The 19,021-nt window shown below is 45.3% G+C and overlaps 1 long non-coding RNA gene and 1 pseudogene across 1 annotated transcript in view; both read right to left on the minus strand.

Moving 5' to 3' along the window:
• The window catches only part of LOC122543457, a 12,020-nt gene extending 8,441 nt beyond the window's left edge, over positions 1-3,579 (minus strand). Inside the window, exon 1 of the long non-coding RNA XR_006310030.1 lies at positions 3,285-3,579. This is a non-coding gene — a long non-coding RNA (uncharacterized LOC122543457). The remainder of the gene's footprint in view (positions 1-3,284) is intronic.
• The window catches only part of LOC122543762, a 51,180-nt pseudogene that overhangs the window by 19,952 nt on the left and 12,207 nt on the right, over positions 1-19,021 (minus strand).

Below are 19,021 nucleotides of genomic sequence, written 5' to 3' on the forward strand. Positions count from 1 at the left end.
CTTCAGATCTTCAAAGATCTTTTTCTTGAAAAGAGATTAGAAATGTCATCACTGTCAGTCCAGGATAGAAGTTCAGAACAAGCAATTCTAGTTCCTGCAGAAGAATATTTTCTTTTGTTATTCCACAAAATTGAAAGCACCACCCCCTCCACCTTTGTTCATGTTCTGCTCTCCTGAAAGTGCTGACTCAAGATCTTATGGAGCAGTAAAAAAAAAAGCACCAAGACTGACATTTCTTTGAATTTTGGATCATTCTGCTGAAAAGTTAATATCTTTCACAGCACTGGGATGCTGCCGAGAGTGAGCAGGTCTGATTTTGAGAAACAAAAAGTATAGTATCAATTCACAGTGAACCTGCAATACAGCTGCTTTAGAAACAACCAGTGATAAAATGGTCAATGTCTTGGGGAAGTTTGGGGTGAGTGGGGGAAGCGAAATGAGACATTAAGCTATTGAAACCAACACTAGAGAGAAACTGAACATACAGACGTGGCTAACGTTATTGCCAAGCCAGATTCATAGAGGTACACAGCACAGAAACTGCCCCTTCGGTCTAATTTAATTCTTTGAAGAGGTAACAAGTAGGTTAGACCAGGGAAACTATGTGGATGTTATCTATCTATACTTCCAAAAGGCCTTTGATAAAGGTGCCTCATGGGAGGCTGCTGAGTAAGGTGAGGGCTATGGTGTTCGAGGTGAGCTACTGGCATGGATTGAGAACAGGCTGTCTGACAGAAGGTAGAGAGTTGGGATAAAAGTTTTTTCGGAATGGCAACCGGTGACAAGTGGTGTCCCGCAAGGTTCAGTGTTGGGGCTACAACTGTTCACTTTATATATTAATGATTTGGATGAAGGGACAGGGGGCATTCTGGTGAAGTTTGCCAATGATACAAATGAGGTGGACAGGCAGGTAGTACTGAGGAGGTGGGGAGGCTGCAGAAAGATTTAGACAGTTTAAGAGAGTGGTCCAGGAAATGGCTGATGAAATTCAACGTGAGTAAACGCGAGGGCTTGCACTTTGGAAAAAAATACAGGCATGGACTATTTTGTAAACAGTGAGAAAATTCATAAAGCCAAAGTACAAAGGGATCTGGAAGTGCTAGTCCAGGATTCTCTAAAGGTTAACTTGCAGGTTGAGTCAATTATAAAGAAAGCAAATGTAATGCTATAATTTATCTTAAGGGAGTGGGAATTTAAAAGCAGTGACATGCTTCTGAGACTTTATTAAGTTCCAGTTAGGCCCCATTTCAAATACTGCGCCCAATTTTGGTCCCCACACCTCAGGAAGGACATACTGGCACTGGGGCGTGTCCGACAGAGATTCACACAATGGATCCCTGGAATTGTAGGGCTAACATATGATGAACAGCTGGGGATCATGGGATTGTATTCATTAGAGTTTAGAAGGTTGAGGGGAGATCTAATAGAAACAAGATAAGGCATGGCTTAGAAAGGGTGGACGATGGGAAGTTGTTTCCGTTAGGCAGGGACGCATGGGCACAATCTGAGAATTAGAGGGGGTCAACTTAGAACAGAAATAAGGAGGCATTTCTTCAGCCACGGAGTGTGGGCCTGTGGAATCCATTGCCACAGAGCACAGTGGAGGCCGGGACGTTAAATGTGTTCAAGGCAGAGATTGATAAGTTCTTGATCTCACAAGGAATTAAGGGTTACGGGGAGAGTGGAGTTGAAATGTCCATCAGTCATGATTAAATGGCGAGTGGAATCAATGTGCCGAATGGCCTTACTTCCACTCCTCTCTCATGGTCTTAACTTGTCCATGTTGACCAGATATTCTAAATTAATCTCGTCCCATATGCCAGCACTTGGCCCATTTCTCTCTGAACCCTTCCTATTCATATAACCATCCAGATGACTTTCACATATTGTAATTGTACCAGTCTCCACCATTTCCTCTGGCAGCTCATTCTTTATGCTCACTACACTCTGAATTAAAAAATTGCCCTTAGGTTTCTTTTAAATCTTTGCTCATCCACCTCACCCTAAAGCTATTACCCTTTAGTTCTGGACTCCTACAAACCCAGGGAAAAGACCTTGTCTATTTACCCAATCCATGCCTTTCATGATTTTATAAACGTGTATAAATGCCTCCGGCACACTTGGGGAAAACAGCACCAACCAATTAAGCTCAAACCCTCCAATTCTGGCAGCATCCTTGTAATCTTTTCTCAACTCTTTCAAATTTCACAACATCCTTCCGATAGGAGGGAGACCAGAATTGCACATAAGTTTCCAAAAGGGGCCTAACCAATGTCCTGTACAATCACAACGCAATCTCCCATCGCCGATACTCAGAGGATTGGGAAAGTTGTCTTTTGTGGGTTTTGAAAATTGGGAACGAATGGAGGGACAACCCGGACTTTTGAGCGTCAGCTTGGAAGCATCAATGTCCCAGGACAGGGGTGGGATTGGAGGAAGGAAGCTGGAGTGCAGGAGCCAAGATGGAGGAAGAACAGGATGTAAAACTGTTCTAGCTGGCTTGAAGCTGCAATGTCGATTAATGCATGTGCTGTACTTGTACCTGATGCATTTATTTGTGGGAATCGGGTGCATTTTAATTTTAAAAAAAAGAAAAATTATCCACCCCTCCCCAATCGCTATCATCCTTCCTTCCTCACCCGGGTAATTAAGACACATACTAGAGTTTGCAGAGTCTGCTCCCTCCCTAGATTCACTCCAGTTGCTACAACTGAACAGATATTTCCCCCATCCCACTCTGTTCCTCCCAGGATGAAGAGTTGCCCAGAGGAGGGTGTTTCACACTGAAACTGATAGGGCCACTTCCGCGTTGTGACGTCAAACTGGGGCGGGGCTCAGCCGAGAGTGGAACCCTCCAGCAGACGGAAGGAGTCAAGATCAGAGTGGTGCTGGAAAAGCGCAGCAGGTCAGGCGGGAGCCCTGCAGGGTAGGTTAGTATGGCCGATAAACACTGACCAGAACATCCTCGGCCATTCATTAGCAGTAATTTAGCACGGCCGATCCACCCACAGTTGATGGTGCCCTCACCAAGATGGCCGCCCACGCTCCCCGCCCCAAGACAACATGCGCCTGACCCTCACAAAGATGGCCGCCCTCGCTCCCCGCCCCAAGACAACAGGCGCCTGACCCTCACAAAGATGGCGGCCGTTGCCCGGGCAACCCGCGAGGTCCTTCCCCAGTGAAGTAAACACTGGGCCTGTGAGGATTTTATTGGAGGCCTGAGGCCTCCCCCTAGGAGTTTATAAACTCCCCAGTCTCCCTCCTCCCGCGGGTCCCAATCCTACCCTGTCTCACTGTCTCCTCTCCCCGGGGGCAGGAGCCAGGTCTTGGCGCTCGGGCCTGGCGACCTCCCCGGGATGTTCCTGAAACCTGGTCCTGTTCTGAAGGAGGATCACCGGACCCGAAACACCTCCTCACATTCCTCCCGACACGAGCTGCCGGACCTGCTCAGCTTTTCCAGCGGCTCCTGTTCTTGTTCCTTCAGCCGCCGGCGCCATTCCTCTCCCACTCAGTAACACTGCCTTTGTCCGGCCGCAGGACCTACACTGCACATGCGCCAACTCACAGGGGGCTGGGTGACCAGACCGTGACGTCACCCCGCGTGTAGTGGGCGGGGTTCGACGAGGCATCCAACCAATCGGAGACAATGGGGGCGGGGCCAATGTGTCCCCTGCTCCCCTCGCCAGCCACCTGAAAGGTGGGTTTGTCTTTAAGTTTTGACTGCACATGCGCCAGCTCTCAAGGGGCATGACGTCTTCACCGGAGGGGGCGTGGTTGGAGGCGTCCACCAAACAATCAGAGACGATGGGGGCGGGGCGATCGCTGTGCCGGCCCCCAGCCACATGAAGGGGTTTGAAAAAAGTTTCGACGGAGTTTTTAAAAAACTTTTCAGCCTGCTCAGAAGTAGTATTCCAGCACTCTGGATGGGTGAAACATTGGGAAACTTTCAAACATAAACAAAGGGATACTAAAAAAATTAACAAAAATAGATAAGATAAATTACAAAAGAAACCTTGCACTAAACATCAAAGAGAACAGCAAAAGCTTCTGTTGGTACGGTAAAGGGAACAGAGTCGCTAAGGTAAGTATTGGTACCTTGGAAAATGAAAACGGTGAGTTAATGGGGGAATACTGAAATGGCAGAGATGCTAAGTCAATCAGTTTTCACGTTGGAAGACAACAGAATAATTCCTATTGGAATGGGCAAGTCAGAGGCTATAGAAAGGGGAGAACTTAAACAATCAACGTCGATATGAAAAAGGTACACAGCAAACTATTTGAATTGAGGACAGACAGGTCCCCTGGGCCTGACGGCCTACATCCTAGGGTCCTGCAGGAAGTGGCAGCGGAGATAGTGGATTCATTAGTTACAATATTCCAAAGATCTCTGAACATGGAAAAGATTCATTGAGTTCATTTAAGACTGAGATAGATATGTTCTTGATTGTCAAGGGGATCAAAGGTTACGGGGAGAAAGCTGGAGAATGGAGTTGAGAAACGTATCAGCCATGATTGAATGGTGCAGATTCAATGGGTTGAAAGGCCTAATTTCTGCTCCTATGTCTTATAATCTTATGGTTTCATTGTATTGGAAAAACGCTAATGTTTTCAAAATGGGAGGGAGGCAATATGTGGGAAATTGCAGACCAGTTTGTTTACTATTTGTTATAGAGTCATGGAAACGTGCAGCACGGAAACAGACCCTTCAGTCCAACTTGTCCATGCCGACAGATATCCTAACCTAATCTAGTCCCATTTGCCAGCACTTAGTCCATATCCTCTAAAACCTTCCTATTCATCTATCCATCCAGATGCCCTTTAAATGCTGTAATTGTACAAGCCTCCACTACTTCCTCTGGCAGCTTATTCCATACAAGCACCACCCTCTGTGTGAAAACATTGCCCCTTAGGTCCCTTTGATATCTTTCTCTTCTCAACCTAAACCAATGCATCTAGTTCTGGACTCCCCCACCCTAGGGAAAAGACCTTGTCTGTTTATCCTATCCATGCCCCTCATTCTTTTATAAACCTGCATAAGGTCACCCCTCACTCTCTGAAACTCCAGGGAAAACAGTCCTGGCCCATTAAGCCTCTCCCAAATCCTCCAACCCTGGACACATCCGTATAAATCTTTTCTGAACCCTTTCAAGGGTGATGGGGAGAAGGCAGGAAATGGTGGAGGAGACTTGATGGGCTGAATAGCCTAATTCTACATTACAAGAAAGAAAATGTGATGTGAGAAAGAAATTTCATAAAGTGAGTAAATAGACCTGGAAGACATTGCATGGAAGTGGTTGAAGCAGGTTCAATTAGGGGCATTGGACAATTATTTGATGACAAGCAATGTACAAGTTTCCAAGGAAACGTCGGGAAAATGGCATAAGGTCAGAAAGCTCACTTAGAGAGCTGCTTGGACACAATGGGCTGAATGGCCTGCTTCTGTGCTTTCGTAATTCAGTGGTTCATAATTGCTTATCAGATCTCTGTCAGTTATGAATATCAGGCTAGCATCTGCTATTTTGTATGGTCAGTCAGGAAAGATCAGTCAGATCGATGTTTCATAATGATTCATGATTGGGGAACTGCAGGGATTGGGACTAGGACCCCAGCTTTTCATTGTATATGTCAGTGATTTAGATGAGAGAACTAATTGGAATATATCACAAATTGCAGGTGACACAAAGCTGAGTGGAAGGGTGAGCTGTGAGGAGGATACAATGTTATTTGGACAGGCTGAGTGAGTGGGTAAATGTATGGGAGGTGCAGTTTAGTGTGGATCAATGTGAGGTTATCCACTTTGGTAGCAAAAATAGAAAAGCAGATTATTTCAATAGCTGTAACCTGGGAGATGGGAATGTTCAACAAGAACTAATCCAAGATGGAGGCTGAGAAAATTTGTGGCTGTAAGAGCTCCTCGTTTTTAGAGTAGTTTATTTGCTTGATTTCTTTGAAATCCAGGAACAGCAATTAATGTTTTATATGCTGTTGCATTGTTTCTGGAATTTGGAGTAAAAAAGTCAAAGCAACAGCACTTTTAAAAGGGAGAAACATAGCCAAAGGCAGCGAGCACATGGTCTGGAAGGGAGAGAGAGAAAAAGAAACCTACACTGCTAACTGACACAGCAGTGAATCTGCATAGTTACTGCCTTTGTGTCTGAATTCATGTATCTCAGGACATTGGAGAGCATCTAGGAAAAATTAACAAACTGTAAAATTCACATCTGGTCTTGGAGGAACGTGTGCAGGAGAGCTCACAGCACAGGAACAGGTAAGGTATCCTGTATAATGTATAACCTTGCTGTAAGCCTGCAGTAGTGAATAGAGTGGGTTCTTTCTTTAATATATATTTTGAGGTTTTAGAAGCTCACCAGTGGGTCCACAACAAGGAACGGCCAATCACCTGCTCCGAGCGCAGGAAGGGATTCATTGACTCCTCTAGCCTACGGACGCACCAGCAGGTCTATGTCAGAGACAGCCTGCTCACCTGCTGTCAGTGTGCGAATGGCTTCACCCGCTCCTCCGACCTGCGGAGGCACCAGAGAGTTCATGTGTCTTTGCAAGGGGATTGAAGAAATGACAGCCGAGTGCCATTATCAACTGGACTATCAACCCAGTTCTGAGGAGTACTGGGACTTCTGGGTTCGAATCCAGCTGTGGGAGATGGCGGAATTGGAATTCAGTCAGAAATCTGGAGTTTGGAATCTAATGATTAATCCATTTTCTGGGGGAAAAGTCCCATCTGATTCACCCATGTTCGAGTCTGTCAGTATCCCAATCTTGAGTCAGACTGCTTTTATTTCCAAAGTAGGAATTTATAAAATATTACATGGATTGACTGCCTGAAGATTGTGCGCTTTTTGAGCAAAATAAAATGTATCTGCAATTGCAAATTCACTGGATAGACTGATGTGTGCGCGTGCATGAGAGAGAGACTGTGTGTATGCGTGTAAGAGTGTGTGTTGTGTATATGCGTGCTTGGTAAAGTGTGAGAGTAATGGAGTACAAACCTGTGAGAGGGTGTGTGCATCTGAGAGAGAGCGTGAGTGTGTGAGTATGTAAGACTATGTGTGTGAGAGAGAAAGAGAGAGTAGTGTAGTAGGATCACCTGTAGTATGACATGAACCCATGGTTCCGGTTGAGGCCATCCCCATGGGTTCTGAATTTGGCTAACAGCCTCTGCTTGGCCAGAGGAAATGATCAATCAGTTATACGACATACATTGAAGAGGGAAGATAGGACTTGACTTTTGATTTGCAGAGTGTGTAAGGGTCTGGATGCTGTGATCCAGGGAAAACACATGCTGGAGGACCTTTGTTCATAGGGATGGAGCTGGAAGCCAGGCTGCCGGCATGTTGGGGGAAAAGGGGGAAAGTTAATCGGAAACTTTATTCCGGGAGACAGTCATTCCCCTCCAGATAGTGCCTTCTGTTTAGATCAGTGGACAGAGTCAGGAGGATGTAAGTGCAGGTCTGGCAGGTAAACGAGATCTGAGAGAGAGTTCCAGGGTGGAGGAGCTAACTGGTTGGGTGGTTGGGAGTAAAAACAAGATTGGGGAGGGGAGGTGGTGGTAAGGGACAGAATAGTGACAGGGATTGTCTCCGTTCTCTGCAGTTGGCAGCAGGAGGCCAGATGGCATCAGTGTCTGGCGCAAGGATTCAGGAACCGATGCGCTCAATGGTGGAGAAGTGGGAATGAGAGGTTGCAGGGGTGTGGTCCAATGTCAGGAGGAGACAGCCTCTGCTGAGGGTGCATGAGAAGTTGGAAGCTACAAAGACAAAGCAGAACCTCAAAGCTCTGGGTGGGATGGTAGCTCAGTGGTTAGCGCAACTACCTCACAGTGCCAGGGACCTGGGTTTGATTCCACTCTCTGGCGGCTTTCCAGGTGGACGTTGGCATGTTCTCACCCTTGTGTCTGCATGGGTTAACTCCGGGTGCTCCAGTTTTGTCCCATAGTCTAAATATCTGCAGTTTAGTGTGGATCAGCCGTGCCGAAGTGTCCACAGATGTGCAACTTAGGGTGGGTTAAGCATTAACCATGGGGAATTGCAGGACTAGAAGGAAAGCAGGTGAATCTGGGTGGGATACTGTTTGGAAGGTCAGTCTGAAATTTATGGGTCAAATGGCTTGTAGGGATTAGCCATGTGCCTATTGAGAAACAATTGCCCCCAGGTCTGCTGTGGGTGAAGTGGTTTCCAGTTCATGGGACACTGACAGTAATCCTGGGTAAGGTGGGATTTGTGCTGTCACTCCCCCAACCCACTGTCCTCGTCCATTCTCTCTCTCGCCTCACACTCTACATCCACCAATTCTCTCTGCCTAGCCATTCTGTCTCTCTCTCCTCCNNNTTTTCTCGTGCCTCAGGCCCTTCTCAGGAAAGAGAGAGAATAGTTGGTGATGACTCTACTTGGAAAACAGGGGTGCACAAGAAATGGCTGATCTTTAAAATTGAGAACAGCTGAAATTCAGAAACATCATTAATGTCTAAAAGCATATTCAATTTTTTAAAAAAACCTGCAGACATGTTTCTGAAACTTGCATTGAAATAGGCGGGTAGAGTCATCCAGCACAGAAACAGACTCTGCGGTTCAACTCGCCCATGCTGACCAGATATCCCAAATTAATGTCATTTGCCAGCATTTGGCCCATATCTCTCTCAACCCTTCCTATTCATATACCCATCCTGATGCCTTTCAAATGTTGTAATGGTACCACCCTCCATCACTTCCTCTGGCAGTTCATTCCATACACACACCACCCTCTGCGTGAAAAAGTTACCCCTTAGGTCCCTTTTAAATCTTTCCTCTCTCATCCTAAACCTATGCCATCTAGTTTTCGACTTCCTCTACCCTATGGAAAAGACGAAAAAGTTGAGCAGCCGGACAAAATTTAAAAGGAATAGAATGTTGAGCCACAGGGAAAAATAAAATTGTGGCTCCAGCTTTTCTTCTCCTATTGACATTCGGTCACTAAAAATCTGTCAGTAATGCCAGACTCTCCACAGAGCGTACTGCGCATGCTTCGCGGTGTCAGCTAGCATTGCGCATGTGCGGTAGTGTCAGCAAAAGCATTGAGCATGCTCGCTGCTGTCCGCGGAACCGGCGCCTGACTTTCTTGTGGAGGACCAATGGTGAGGCCTGGAGGACCGGAAGAAGCTGGTCCTCCTGCCAATCAGAGAGACCCCTTTGTCTGAATGCGGAAGTTCGACCATGAATTTGTGAAGCTGCTGTGGCTCTCTCAGAATGACGATTGAACTTCGCCCCAGACCTGCAACGTCTTTACTCTGTCCAACATCTGTGGGTGCGGCACTCTCCTTTTTCATCCACTTTTTCATTTATTTTTCATTCTGGGATTCAGTTGCTGTCTTGCACGAACTGAAGGGAAAGGGAGTGAATCCAGGGAGGAGACAGGCTCTGGAAAAGTTGGTCCAGGGCTGTGTTTCAATTGGCGAACGTATGGCAAATGCAGAACCACAATATAAAGTTATAGACTTTGCTTTGGAAAAAAGGCAGAGAGGAGGTGCATGGTTTAAATGTTAATATATTGGGATGTGGAAGAAGTGAGGACTGCAGATTCTGGAGATCAGCATCAAATGTGTCACTGGAAAACACAACAGATCAGGCAGCATCCGAGAAGCAGGAAAGTCAACATTTTGGGCACGAACTCTTCATCAGGAATGATGTGTGGACGTACAAATGGACCTCAGTGTCCTTCTACACCAGTCACTGTCAGTTGTCAGACAGATACAGCAAGCAATGAGCAAGGCGGTACATTAGCAAGAAGAGTTCAAAAATGGGGATGTCTTCCTGCAGTTTGGGGGGGTGGTCATTGAATATATTCAAGGCTGAGTTCATCTGAGTCCGAACATCAAAGAAGTGGATAACTATGGGGGAAGACAAGAAAATAGTTTTAAGACCTGTACAGAATAAATACAGAGTCATACAGCACAGAAATAGACACTTCTGTCCAACTAGCCCAATGCTATGTTCTCATACTAAACTAATCCCACCTGCCAGTGTTTGGCCCATATCCCTCTGTCACAAAGCTGGTCCTTTTTCTAAAAGCTGGTCCGTCTTCTCAAGGATGCTGTGTCCTTGTTTTCTTTCAGAGGGGTCGTAAAACAGCCCCAGGCTCTAAAATGACTGGTTTAGTACAGAGATTAAAAGTATATTGGAAGGCCTTTTCGTTTATACATAAACAGATGAGACTTTATACACTGACTTATAAGCCTCTGTTTTAGTTTTACTCTCTGTTTAAGGGGTTTGTTTATTGGGACTGTTGTGTACATTTGGAACAGTTGTCAGATAGTTTAAGTCTAGTTTGGACACTGGGTTCTGTGGGTATTCTCTATTCTGTTCTTTGTGTTTCATTCCACTATCTTGCGAATACATTTCCGTTTTAAAACCTGGTAGTCAACCTAGCTAACTTACTCTGGGTAATTTTCACTGTACACTTACTGAAACAAATAGCAAACTTATGGTCTGGGCTACCTGCTTAAGAATGTTTTGAGCTGTCTAGCCTAGACCATAACACCTCAGAACCTTTCCCATTTATGTCCTCATCCAAATGTCTTTTAAACATTGTAACTGTACCTGCATCCCCCCCACTCCCTTTGGACATTCATTCCACACACAAACCACTCTCTGTGGAGAAAAAAATTAGCGTGCCTCATGTCTTTTTAAAATCTTTCTCCACTCCCCTTCAAAGTTTGCTTCCTAATCTTGAAACCCCCACTCTAAGGAAAGGACAACCGTTGTTCACTTCATCTATAGGCCTCATGATTCTTTAAACTTCAGATAAGGTCACCTCTCAGCCTCCTATGCTCCAGTGGAAAAGGTCCTAGCTTATCTGCCTAGATGTAGGTAGATTCATATCCAGTTATGATCTGTTCAATGTTGGTGCAGGCTCGAAAGGCTGAATATCCTATTCCTACTCCCAATTCTCTCACATTGTGTCCAGGACAGCAAGACACCATAAGACATAGGAGCAGAAATTAGGCCAAACAGCCCATTGGGTCTGCTCATACCATTTAATCATGGCTGATAAGTTTCTCAACCCCATTGTCCTGTTTTCTCCCATAACCTTTGAGCCCCTTGATACCTATGCTGAGGAGCAGGTGCATGGGAGGAGGGTTCACATGTTTGGGTTATTGGAATCTCTTCTGGAGTAGATATCATAGAGATGTACAGCATGGAAACAGACCCTTCGGTCCAACCCGTCCACGCCGATCAGATATCCCAACCCAATTTCGTCCCACCAGCCAGCACCCGGCCCATATCCCTCCAAACCTTTCCTTTTCAGATGGAGGCCTTGACCAGTGGAGTGCCACAAGAATCGGTGCGGGGGCCTCTACTTTTTGTCATTTACATAAATGATTTGGATGCGAGCATAAGAGGTACAGTTAGTAAGTTTGCAGATGACACCAAAATTGGAGATGTAGTGGACAGCAAAGAGGGTTACAGGATCTGGACCAGATGGGCCAATGGGCTGAGAAGAGGCAGATGGAGTTTAGGGTGTAGGTTTGCTCGCTGAGCTGTAGGTTTGATATCCAAACGTTTCATTACCTGGCTCGGTAACATCGTCAGTGGCGACCTCCAAGTGAAGCTAAGCTGTTGTCTCCTGCTTTCTATTTATATGTTTGTCCTGGATGGGGTTCCTGGGGTTTGTGGTGATGTCATTTCCTGTTCGTTTTCTGAGGGGTTGATAGATGGTATCAACCCCTCAGATGTTTGTTTATGGCGTTGTGGTTGAAGTGCCAGGCCTCTAGGAATTCTCTGGCATGTCTTTTCTTAGCCTGTCCCAGGATAGATGTGTTGTCCCAGTCGAAATGGTGTTTTCTTTTCCTCCGTGTGTCGGGCTACGAGGGAGAGAGGGTCGTGTCTTTTTGTGGCTAGCTGGTGTTCGTGTATCCTGGTGGCTAACTTTCTTCCTGTTTGTCCTACGTAGTGTTTGTGGCAGTCCTTGCATGAAATTTTGTAGAGGTCTTTCTTCACCATCCATGGTTGATCACTTATCTGAATTCTCTCCCCACATTTTTTCCTTGACTTCACCTGATGAAGGGGCCACGCTCCAAGTGCTTGTGGTTTTAAATAAACTTGTTGAGCTATAATTTGGCGTTGACGTTTGGTATGCCTTATGACTAAAAAATTTTGATTGAGGATGTTATTACACATACTGGAGCAGCGGGATTTGAACCTGGGCCTCAGGGTTCAGAGGTAGGGACACTACCACTGCGCACCATAAAAAAAGCCTCTCTGGTAAATATTCTGTTGAGTGAATGGAAACACCTTCCTCCTCAACATAGGACACGACCACTGTACCTCCAGAGCCCATTACAGTAAATTGAGCCCATCTCCTGTTGAATGAATGTGTGAGAACACCTTCCTCCTGAACCCCTCGAGCCCATTGTAGTAAAGGGGCGGGGACAGTGAAGGGCCTGCGCACCTCTCCACCAATCCCAAAGGCTGCCGTCCGTGCGGACGAATCGGAGAGCGACATTCTGGGGGTGGGACCAATACTGTCCGCACACCCGGCCGCCATTGGTCAGATGGAGTAAGGTGCGCTCTGATTGGAGGAAGCGCGTCATACCTTTAAAATACATTTCAAATTAAAGCCGGAACTTTTCAAACAAAAGTTGTGAAGAAAAGGAGACAGTCCCCGGTGGGGTTTATTGTTTATTTGTGTATAATTCCCGGGGCCCGGGAAGGGGGAGGTGACGGTTACCGGGTGAACGAGAAAACAAATTAAAAATGTCGGCGGTGGAGGAGAGAGAGCCGGCGCCCGCGGCTTCTTCGGCGGCGGCCGGAGCCCAGGAGCTCAACAACCCCCCGGAGCTGGAGGAAGGTTCAAGAAGCCGGTCATGGTGTTGGATCCGGGCGGGATAAAGGTCTAAACAAAAGTAAAAGTAAGAGATGTGCGATTGCATTCAACAAGATATTGTTTTGGTGGGTGAGAGAGGCCGCTCACGGGTATTTTATTTTTTTTCCTGTTTTTTTTTTTCTTTTTTTTTAACCCCAACACTACCGCCTAAGTGCGGTAGTGCTTATTATTTCCCCAGCACCCATGGTGTGTGTGTGCAGGTGTGAGACACAGTGAAAGACACAAAGTGCATGAATCTTTATTCAATTTCCACCACCAGGAAGATAGGAAAACACCCGAGTGGACGGGTATTTTAATCTGCGTCTGATCCCTGAAGCTTTACGACCTTTCCTGTAACCCTTTAGTTTGTAAGTATATTTATTAGCAAAAATTTTTTAACTTTGTATTTTTTAATGAGTTTATATGTTTGCAATCAGTAACAAATATCAGTATAATAAAAAGAAAAAAAACACAAATTACAATACAACTGCTGTCCACTAACTACTAACCTACCCTATAGTACAAACCAAACCCTAACACTGTGCAAAGCAACACCAATAAATAAATAAATAAATAAATAAATAAATAAATAAATAAATAGATAGATAATAGGGAAAAAAAACCCCAACAGAATACAGAACAGCAAGGCTGGGCGCAATGCTCCCAAACAAAGGAATGGGAACATTGTATATATACCCGTATTAACTCAGGAGACCTCCTCCAGGGCGACAAACCTAACCATCTTGGTTAAACAAATACCCTAGTTAAGATAACTGACAAACCTATATCCAAATATCTCAAGTCGGGCTGCCATGTCTTATAACAATGGTCCTCGGACGCTGCCTGAACCGCTGTGCTTTTCCAGCACCACTTTAATCTAAACTCTGGTTTCCGGCATCTGCAGTCATTGTTTTTACCTAGCTGGTTATAACAATGGTCTGTTGATCATAATGATAATCTCTTGGAACTTGTTCACAACCATCCTATTCATCTAAGATATAAATTATAATTCATGTTCCAGCTGGATTTGCAAATAAAAGGCAGTGTCTCTTTCCTCGTGTGTGTGTGTGTGTGTGGTGTACAGTAGTCATTGTAATAAACCACACGTTTCTGGAGTCCCCACTTAAATACAGCTGCTGTTTCTCTACCTATCTGGATGTTGGCAGTTTCCTTAAGTAGATATTGATTCAGGGGTTTAGTGGTGACGGGGAATCTATCCTTGACTGAGAACAATGTCACAGGCACAAAGCATTAGACTTTTAGAAAAATGTATTTTTATTGAAAGTTTTTCTTTATATAATTTATAAAACTACAAAAAATATGGAAATACAATGTTATAACAACTAACAACAGTAAACCAACTGCTACACTACAACACAAATCAAAACTATACTCATTACAGATCGATAAATAAATAATGCCACTCAGCGCAACAAGACTAGCTCTCGACCTTCGAGAACATCAATTATTACACCAACATGTGTTTGCAATTCTTCCTCTCAGGGCATCAGCTTCACTAAAACCAAACCATCACGGCTAAACAAAGGCCCTAACTAAAATGGCAGACAAATCTGCTTCCAGGTTATTCAAAAAGTGCTGCCATATCTTGTAAAAATTTCCATTTTTTGGTGCACCATATTTGTGAGAAAGTCCAAAGGAATGTGTTCCATAATTAACTTACGCCACCCCGACAGACCTGGGGGGGGAGGGGGGGGGAGCGGGGGCGTTCTCGGACACCCAGCATATCAGAATGTTCTTCCTCGCACAAGAAGTGAGGATGTTAAAAAGGTTTCAGCCATGCACATCTGGGGAAGATAGATTCGGCAACCCCAGCTCAGCGAGCAAACCTACATCCAAAACCTCAACCTGAGCTACAAATCTTCTCAAAACTCGCTAACCCCAGGAGAAGAGAGACCGGGTCCACCTTAACTTTGGTACCCAAGACCCCCTCTATTACTCCTGCCACAGCGCTCCAATACATATGAGGCTTGTGGCAGGACCACAAGTAATGAGGGAGGATACCTGTGCTTACTTTACACTTGGGGCACACTGAAGATGCTCGCTCCTTAAATTTTGCGAGATGATCTGGGGCCAGGTGAACCCTATGAAGAATCGTTAACTGCATGACATGGGTCCTATTACCACATCAAAATCTTCCTCACATTCTCACAAATATCCTTCCATGTTTCCAAAGTGATCTTAACTCCTAACTCTCTCTGCCAGACGTCACGTAATCGCTCCATGTCACCCAAGAAACCTCCCCCAACAGATGATAGAGTCTGGATCAGTGGTGCTGGAAGAGCACAGCAATTCAGGCAGCATCCGACGAGCAGCAAAATCGACGTTTCGGGCAAAAGCCCTTCATCAGGAATAAAGGCAGAGAGCCTGAAGTGTCCTCAGTATGTTCTGAGCATGCAGCACCCTCTTCTCTATATCAGATCTATAACACTCAGTCAAAAGCATAGTCTCTTTTCGAATAAAATCTCTAATCTGAAAGAAAGAGGTTCCTACTGGATAGTCCATATTTAACAAATTATTTGATCAAAGGACATCATCGTTTCGCCCTCAAACAAATCACCAAACAAGAAACTCTGCTATCTGCCCAGAGTTTAAATCTCGGGTCGATTATCCCTGGCCGGAAACTCGGCATGCCAACTATGGAACGAGGAAAAGAAGTTTTGCGCATATTACCCCCCCATCTGCCTCATTGCCCTCCACGCTTTGACAGTATCAGTAACTATTGGTTTATGGCAATGTTTTGCAACTGGCCTAATTTTGGTTAGAAAACAGCAGGTTGATAAGAGGACATTTTGCCTGAGATGCCTTAATGTCCACCGAATCCTCACACACCCAATCACTTACAAAAGATAGAAGAGAGCCTAATTTATATCTTTGGATATCTGGGAGGCCCACTCCTCCCCAGTCCCTGGGGCAATTGCAGTTTTGCAAGCTTAATAAGGGGCCACCTGTGCTCCCAAATAAAAGAACTAAACCAACCATTCAAATTCTGAAACGTTTGCCTAGGAAAAAGCAAAGGGAGCATCCGCAGAGAGTATAATAAGCCAGGAAGAACATTCATTTTCATAAGAGCCACTCGACCTTACCGTGATATCGGAAGATCTTGTTTAACCTTGTCAACCAAGTGGACAAAATGAGCCTTAAATAACTGATCAAAGGTGGGGGTAACAGAAAGGACTAAGTAAAGAAAACCTCCCTGTGCCCACTTAAATGGAAACCCACTCTCAACGTCAGGTATTCCCCTAAGACACCCGGTAGGCAAAGCCTCTGACTTTGAAAAATTAATCTTGTAACCTGAGAAAGGGCCAAATGAATCAATACACTGTTTCAAATGGGGCACTAGGTTCAAGAGAAAAATAAGAACTTCATCCACATATACTGTGCTCTTATGCGCCTTTGATCCCACCTCTGGACCGACTATATTGGAGTCCCTACAAATAGTCTCTGCCAACGGCTCAATCACCAATGTGAAAAATAAAGGTAAAAGGCCACATCCTTGCTGACTGCCCCTGCCATGTTAACATTACTAGACCTTAAGTCATTGGTGAGAACCGCTGCTCGAGGATCACTGTGAAGGATACTTACCCATTTGTGAACACTTCACCCAGACTAAACCGCTCCAGGGTATAAAACGATATTTTTTATTTCCTTAGATGCCTTCTCTGCATCTAAGAAAACCACCACCCTTGAAGTGATTGCTGCTGACAGAATTGAATCATGTTAATCCTGCGTTGGTTTGGCCATGCTAAATTACCCATAGTGCCCAGGGATGTGTAGGTTTGGGTGAATTGGCCATGCTAAATTTCCCATAGTGCCCAGGGATGTGTAGGTTTGGGTGGATGCGCCATGGGAAATACAGGGGAGTGGGTTGGGTGTGGTTCTCTTCGGTGTGTCGGTATGGACCCTTTGGGCCAAATGGTCTGTACTGTAAGGATTGTACGACACCCCCAAAGGAGCATTTTATCTGCATCTACCCTGTCAAGGCCCTTTCATAATTCTACTGGTTTCAATAAGATCACTTCTGGTTCTTCGTGTCATAGAGTCATACAACGCAGAAACAGACCCTTCCGTCCACCCCATCCATGTCGACCAGGACTCCCAAACTAATCTTGCCTGTGTTTGACTCATATCCCTCCAAATCTTTCCATTCATGTACCCATCTAAATGTCTTTTAAATGTTGTAATTGTACCTGCATCTACCACATCCTCTGAAAGTTAATTCACTCACAAACCACCCTCTGTAAAAAGATGCCCCTCTGGTCCCTTTTAAATCTCTCTCCACACCTTAAACAAATGCCCGCTAGTTTTGAAACCCCCCACGCTAAGGAAGAGACCTTTGCTATTCACCTTACCTCCACCCCTCATGATTTTATAAAACTTTAAAAGGCCACCCCTCAACTCAAATGCTCCAGTGGAAAAAAGTCCCAGCCTCTCCCTTTAACTCAAACATTCGAGTCCTGGCAACATCCTGGTAAATCTTTCCCGAACCCTCTGTAATAGTATTCTTCCTATAACAGGGCGACCTGAACTGTACTCAGTACTCTAAAAGTGGCCTCTGCAACATCCTGGATAACCTCAACATGATATCTCAACTCTTATACTCAATGGTGTGAACAATGAAGGGAAGTGCGCTCAATGCCTTCTGAACCACCCTACCTACCAGTGATGTAACTTTCAAAGAACTATGTACCTGAACCCACCCCACTGTCTCTCTGTTCTACAACAAGACCCAGGGCCCTACCATTAATTGTACAAGTCCTGCCCTTGTTTGTTTTATCTAAAATGCAACCCCTCGCTTTTATCCATACCCCTCTTATGTACATGCTGTCTCTCAGACACACATGTATACACACCCTACACACACACCCTCTCGCAGGCTTATACTCTATCACACTCACATTTTACCAAGCATGCCCACACACCAACACATTCCTTATTCACACTCTCATGTACAAACTCACATGCACACACATACATATAAGTTTATGGGGTGCATTTGCATTTAGAAACAGAGTCATAGAGATGTATAGCACGGAAACAGATCCTTTCGTCCAATTCGTCCATGCTGACCAGATATCCTAATCTAATCTAGTCCCATTTGCCAGGACGTGGCCTATATCCTGCTAAACCCTCCCTATTCAAGTACTTATCCAGATGCCCATTAAATGCTGTAATTGTACCAGCGTCCACCACATCCTCTGGCACCTCAATCCATACACGCATCACCGTCTGTATGAAAACGTTGCCTCTCTGTTTCCTTTTATATCTTCCCCCTCTCACCCTAAATCTATGCCCTCTAGTTCTGGACTCCCCACCCCAGGGAAAAGACTTTGTCTATTATCCAATCCATGCCCCCCATGATTTTATAAACCTCAGTAAGGTCAACCCTGAGCCTCTGACCCACCAGGGAAAACAGCCCCAGCCTGTCCCTGTAGCTCAGATCCTCCAACCCTGGCAATATCTTTGTAAATCCTTCCTGAACCCTTTCAAGTTTCACAACATCTTTCCGATAGGAAGGAGACCAGAATTGCATGCAATATTCCAACAGTGGCCTAACCAATGTCCTGTACAGCCGCAACATGACCTCCCATCTCCTGTACTCAATACTCTGAGCTCCAGCCAATTCAGCCTCTCCCTACAGCTCAAATTCGCAAAAAACGGATACCCCTGCAATTTCATCAACAGATGCCTAAGGGAGAGACAACAGAACGAGGACATGCCACAACCCAAAGGACTAGCCACACTACCATACATCAAGAACATCTCTGAAATGACAGCCAGACTACTGCGACCACTAGGACTTATAACAGCACACAAACCAACAGCCACTCTCAGACAACAACCCACCAAAACGAAGGACCCGATACCCAGCATGAGCAAAACTAATGTAGTGTACAAAATCCCATGCAAGGACTGCACAAAACACTATATAGGACAAACAGGAAGAAAGCTAACGATCCGCATCCACGAACACCAACTAGCCACGAAACGACACGACCAGCTATCCCTAGTAGCCACACACGCAGACGACAAGCAACATGAATTCAACTGGGACAACACTACCATTATAGGGCAAGCGAAACAAAGAACAGCCAGGGAATTCCTAGAAGCATGACACCCATCCACAAACTCCATCAACAAACACACC

The sequence above is a fragment of the Chiloscyllium plagiosum genome, chromosome 44 (assembly GCF_004010195.1).
Source record: "Chiloscyllium plagiosum isolate BGI_BamShark_2017 chromosome 44, ASM401019v2, whole genome shotgun sequence".
NCBI lineage: Eukaryota > Metazoa > Chordata > Chondrichthyes > Orectolobiformes > Hemiscylliidae > Chiloscyllium > Chiloscyllium plagiosum.